Raw genomic sequence first — 6,140 nt, 5'->3', positions numbered from 1 at the left:
TCACGTAATGGTCCCTTCACGTTACCAGGCTCTTGTTCTGCTCTCTCAGCTGACTCATTTTCATTTTCCTCCTTTTGCTCCTACCTCCCTGAGACCCTGCACTTCTTTTCTGGTGGATAAGCAAACGACCTGTGAAGGTGACCTTCGTCAAGTAGGGGAAGCCTTAAAGGAAAGGTGCTTAGAATCTAAAGCTCCCTTCCCTGGCTTCACAGGAATTTGCGTTCTTGCCACAAATCAGGCACTAGGTGATACACTCCACTGTTTCCTCGTTGGTTCTTGGTATTTGCCTTGTTCTTCCGATTATATTTTAAATCCCTCAAGGGCACGTATCTGAAATAACAGTTCTCTTTATCCCACGTAGAAGGGGCTAAACATGCTTTCTACGCTCTGGAACCAGATTCTTTCCCCGATGAAGGCTGTTTTTCCACAATATTCTGCAAAGGAGACTTCCCAGGACTCTCGCTTGCTGCAAATATCTCTCACAGGTTTATTTGATAAGTGATTAAGCTCGAACCATCTATTATGGTTTACAAAGTCCTTCGTAATTGAGTACCAAACTATGTCAGCAGGCTCATCGTGCCTTCTGCTTCCATCTCCCACACAGGCAGCCCGGTTTCCAGTAATAATTAATTTCCTCCCTATTCCACAAATACATCATCACCATCATTATTAATCATCATTAATGCTTTTACATTTTGATGTCTTTGCCCACTGCATATAGAACGACCTTCCTCTTTCTGCCCAATCTGAGAAGCCCTTTTGTTCCTTCTAAGACTGGTTTCAGATCATTCCCCTTCTGGAAAAACCCTCCACAGTTCCTGAGGCAGAGCTAGTTTCTTTCTCCTGTGTGCTCCCACGAACCTTTCACACGTTACCACCTCACACGTATGATTCTTTCTCTCCGACTCTCTCACGGTAAGACTTGGGTCTTATTTACTTATTTATTTTGGGTGGGTCCCTAGCAGTACTTTTTAGCATACCTGACAAGGTTGGCACACAATAAATATGTGTTGAATGAATGCGTGAGCAAAAGACAGAAGTGTTCTCCAGGTAGTTACCATGATGGATTTGAATGCAGAGTGATGGTGAACAATGAAAGAAAGGAAGGGGGTGGGGGTCATTTTACTGGAAGTCAAAGGGATTAGTTCTTGCATCACGCAGTGCAGCTGACCGCTCCCAGAAGGGAGACATCCAAATGTAAGATGCAGAACATTAAATATTGAAAGCAAAAGTTAAATATTAAATTTTAATATGAAACATTAATGCCAATAAACAAAGCCAGCCAGAGGGGGACAAAATTAGGACCAGGCCGCAGCCAAAAAGGAAAGAGTCATGGCTCAGGCTGAAAGCTGACCATGGCCTGGACTTTCCCAGCAGGGCTCATTGGTAACGGTCACACCCATCAAATTTCCCTGGGGGAAAGTGGTGGAGGGGAGAAAAAAAAAAAAAAAAAAAAAAAAACCTTTTATAACCCACAACCATAAAACCCAAGTCTTTCCTACAAAATAAAGCACAGTAAAGTGTTTCAGGACCGGCAAGGCTTTAGAACTCATGGTACACTGGAACAAAAGTAGAGTTAGCAGAGAGGAAAATATGAGGCTGCTGAACCCTTGGGGCAGGGATCCTATCTTTGCTTGTACTGTGTGGGACTGGGCTTGTGTACAGCCAGCTTCGGCAGAAAGAAATAACAAGAGTCATTAAAAAAAAAAAAAAAAGCAAAAATAATGGGGCTTGCTCATGTGGGTGCCAATGGGTGTTTGCCTAAATGAGAAACAACCCTGGGAACAGAAAATCAAAACTAGTGCTCAAAATTGTAACTTATTAGGGCCCCAAACTTACCCCATCCAGGGATGCAGGAGCATTTGTGTCTATGACTAGTAAGTCAGGGTCAAGGTAGACCTTGAACCCTATAGGACTCAAGCTAAACCTGAAAACCTTATAAATTGTGCACTTCCCATCAGAAAGCCACTGGAGTCAGTTTTGGTAAAACTCAATAACAAGGTAAGTCGTTGGGTTAGATTCAAAATGACCCGGATAACTTACTCCTACACTTATATCCAAAGCTTGCTCGCTACTCTTAGTTTATGAAAAAATCTTATTCTAAACATTGAGGCTGGGATGGCAGGGTCAGGTCAGATTCTTCTCGGGCAACCGTGGTGAGGTATTAGGAATCGACATCCGTGACCATTGAAAGGAAATAACTTCACGGCATTGGCCTTCAGGGTCAGGACGACACAGAAGCCTATTTGTCTGGCTTTAAGCCTTGGAGTCGAGAGCAGAAGCAGAGAATTCTGGGAGCAAGACCCACATCACAGCAAAGGTCTCACATAACCAGGCCCCAGGTTATAGGAAATGTAAGAGGTCCCTGATCGTAAAGCCCTCAGGCCCGGCCAGGGTCCCACCTAGCCTGGAAAGCACAAATGTGTGCAGGACGTCAAGACAGAGGAAGTGCACCACCAAGTCTCCCATTCCCCGAGAACCCTTACAGTTTCCAGGGGAAACAAGGACGCGATGATAAAGGAATGAGGGTAATTTAGCTGGAAGGATAATCTTCGCAAGAAATTAGGAAGCATCAGGGGGGAAATGAGCATGGATTGGTGGCTTAATTTTAACCATATGGGAGGATTAACTGATCGGTGCTATCGAGTAACCATATCAAGTGAAAGTCAATCAGGAGACAGCTTGGGGGGAAATTAGGTTTTCTTAAAGGAAACAAGGTATGAAAATGGAAGCTGGAGCCAAGAAACACAGAGTCCATATTGTGTGATGTTTTCTTTCCTCGAAGTCTCTTTCTTTCTTATGATATATTTTGGTTCCTTTCCCTTCTTTCAAATCTATTTGAGAATTTTTACCTCCCGCCTCTGCCTCTTTCCCCTCTCTTTCGTGTAGCCCATGTAATCACGGGAGGCTGAAAGAGGTTAGCCCTAGGAGCAGGGTAGCCTGCTGAGTTTCAGAAAACAGGGAGTTTTAGTGTAAGTTGTATTTCGGGTGTGTATAAACCCACTTATGTCTACATGTATGGACGTATATAGACAAACATAGAGACAACATATCTACCTCTGGCCTCTCTGGTAAAATACTGCCTCTCATGTGAATAAACATTGGTCATGTTTTATAGGAAAGAAAGGAGTTAGAGTTTGTATGCCATTGGCAACATCAAATTATTCTTAATGCCTCACAAAATGCAGAGAAAAGATTAATGAGCCAGACAGTCAGGAATAGAGCCCAGCTTCCAGACTGACTCATGAGGTGACTCGGAGGTGATTACTCAACAGTACCGGGCTCCAGTTTCCATCGCTGGAATATGACAGGATCAGACCAATAGGTAGTTCTCAGACTGTAACCGAAGGGTCCCTGGTGGTTGACGGAGAAGTGATGCAGGGTCCACCGTAAAGGCAAAGGGGAACTAGAACATTACCCACTTCAACCAGAGTCGCTCCGTTTTAGTCACCTTATTTCTATACTGGACTTTTGCATAATGGTTCATGTTTAAAAATGGATTCATGCTTTTTCTTTTTTAAGATTATATTTATTTGAGAGAGAGAGAGAGAGAGCACGAGCAGAAGAGGAAGGGCAGAGGGGGAAGCAGACTCCCCGCCGAGCAGGGAGTGCGATGTGGGGCCCCATCCCAGGACCCTGGGATCATGACCTGAGCCAAAGGACAGATTCCAACCGACTGAGCCACCCAGGGGCCCCCGAAAGTGGATTCGTGTTTAAAGAAATTGAAAACTCACTCAACGAAGCCGCCCCCTTCTATGCTGTTTCTCGTATATAAAGAACCACCACCTCTGAGTAGGAAGGAATTGTAGGGATCACGTGAGGAAGGTGGGGACCAAAGGCAGAAGTGACCTGCCTGAGGACTCGTGTGTCTGAGCAGGTTCAGTCTCCCTCGTCTCCCAGACCTACTGCTTCCTCCATGAGGGGGGGTGGGGGGATGGGGAAACCTCGTGTTCACTAGGGCTGCATAACAGCGACCGTAGACTCGCGGCCTCAACCACAGAAGTTTATCTCCTCACAGGTCTAGAGGTTACAAGTTCAAGATAAAGAGGCTGGCAGGGCTGGTTTCCTTCTGAGGCTTCTGCTGTTGGCTTGCAGATGGTTGTCCTCTCCCCAGGTCTTCACACGACCCTCCCTTTGTGCACACCTGTGTCCTAATCTCTTCTTCTAATAAGGACGCCAGTCACCTTGGATTAGGGCCCACCCATATGACCTCAGCTAACCTTAACTATCTCTTTAAAGACAAGACTCCATCTCCAAATACAGTCACATTCTGAGGTCCTGGGGGTCGGGCCGTCAACAGGAACTTTGAGGGCAAATAATTCAGCCCCAAACGCTTGGCGATAATAGGGATCACTCAGAGTTTTTTTTTTTTAATTGTTTTAAACACTTTTTTGAAAAAGTGAAAAAACTCTTTTTTTTTTTTGAAAAAACACTTTTGAAAAAGCAACATGTGCACTCATTCAAAAATTGCAAGCAATTCGAAAAGGTGTATGGTGGATAATCACCTCGGTCCCCAGTTTCCGTCCCCACGAACAACTGCCAATACTTTTTCTTGTGCATCTTCCAGAAGCGCTTGATGTATATTCAAATCTATAGTCTCTGTGTGTGTCTCTAGTGTGTACTGGGGAGATGTAAAACCAAAACGCCTCGGTCTCAATCCCAGATTAATTAAATCAGAAGCTCTCAGGGCTGGAGCCCCCCCAGGGGTCTCCAGTGATACGACGGACCTGGAGAACTGCCCTAGGCCCTTGCTCCTCGGGGGGTGTCTGAGGTCCAGCAGCAGCAGCAGCACTGGGAAGTTGATAGAAATGCAGAATCTGAGGCTCCATCTCAGGCCCCCGGATCTGAATCTACATTTTAATGAGATCCTCCCTTAGGTATTTCCAGTGCAGGCCCTGTTTGAGAAGCCAGGCGACTTGGTGCTTTACTGGAATTTCTACTGGATGTACTAATCAGTGGTTGGGCCCCCTGAGCCTGCCCAACCCAAGACAGAGGAGAGTGGCTAATGCCTCCAGGGGCAGGAGATAGGCTCCCAAGGTGGCCTGTCACTTGGGCCAGCAGGTCCTCGACAACACGGCCCCCAAGAGGAGGAGAAGGGGCAACCTCAGGAGCCCCGCGGCCCGCCTTCCCCTGCGCGTGCTCAGGACCCACTTGGGTACCAGTCACTGAAGAGCCTGTGTCGGACCAGCCGGGCGTCGCAGCTGGATGCTGTTCTGCTAGGAACCTACGTGCCCGCTGCGAGCTGGGAAAGGCTCCCCTCGAGGCCGCCCGGCCTTCCCGGGGCTGGGCCTGGGGCCTGGTAAATTGAGGCCATCGTGGGGCAAATAACCCAGCTGGGCTGCCCAGGGAGGGAGTGGGGAGGAGGCGGGGGGGGGGGGGGGAGGTGGGGGGGGTGTCAGCCAGTCAACGAGCCCCGGAAACTGCGTTCCTCCTCCAGGGTGGCTTTTCCCCTTTCAGCACCACTAACTCAAATGTCAAACAAGTTGTAACTGCCGCGGAGAGCAGGCCCTGGGCATGGTATTTGCTTTCTGTAAGAGAGAAAACAACCGCCATTTCGCCTTTACCTTGAGTGCTGGGACTTGGGAGGGGGCCGAGTGAGCTGCTGTTAGCAACTTCTGCACTCGCACCCAGCTCCTGCGCCCAGTGCTGCCAAGGGGAACCGCTCCTGGGCCCCTGGGCGCTGCGACCCCAGAGCTGGGGCAGGAACCTCCCTGCTGGGGCCACATGTCAGCCCCAGGTGACATGAAGGTGTTTCCGCATCCTAGAGCCCACCTGGAGAAGAGTTAGAGGGGCCGGGGAGGCCGCCCAGTCCTGGAATGCCCTGCAATGCCCCTCCCACCCCGTGATGCCAGGCGTTCGTCGGACAGGCGTTTAGGGGAGTGGCGGCCCGCGATGCCCTTTGGCGACAGCAGGTGCATGGTGCGAGCGGCCCCCCTGGAAAGTCAGAGGCAGAGAGCTTCTGGGACCCCAAGGCCCCTCGGCAGGGAGACCACGTGGATCACGAGCCCCCGAGCGCGAGCTCCCGGAGGGCAGGCCCGACAGTCTGGGAACCGATGGAGCACCACGTCGGGGTTCTTTGGGGTGGGAGGCACGCAGCAAAGGCTGAGGGCGAGGCAGTGGTGGCACGGCCGGCGGCTGGA

Source organism: Vulpes vulpes, chromosome 11 (assembly GCF_048418805.1).
Source record: "Vulpes vulpes isolate BD-2025 chromosome 11, VulVul3, whole genome shotgun sequence".
NCBI lineage: Eukaryota > Metazoa > Chordata > Mammalia > Carnivora > Canidae > Vulpes > Vulpes vulpes.
This window is presented reverse-complemented; position numbering follows the sequence as displayed.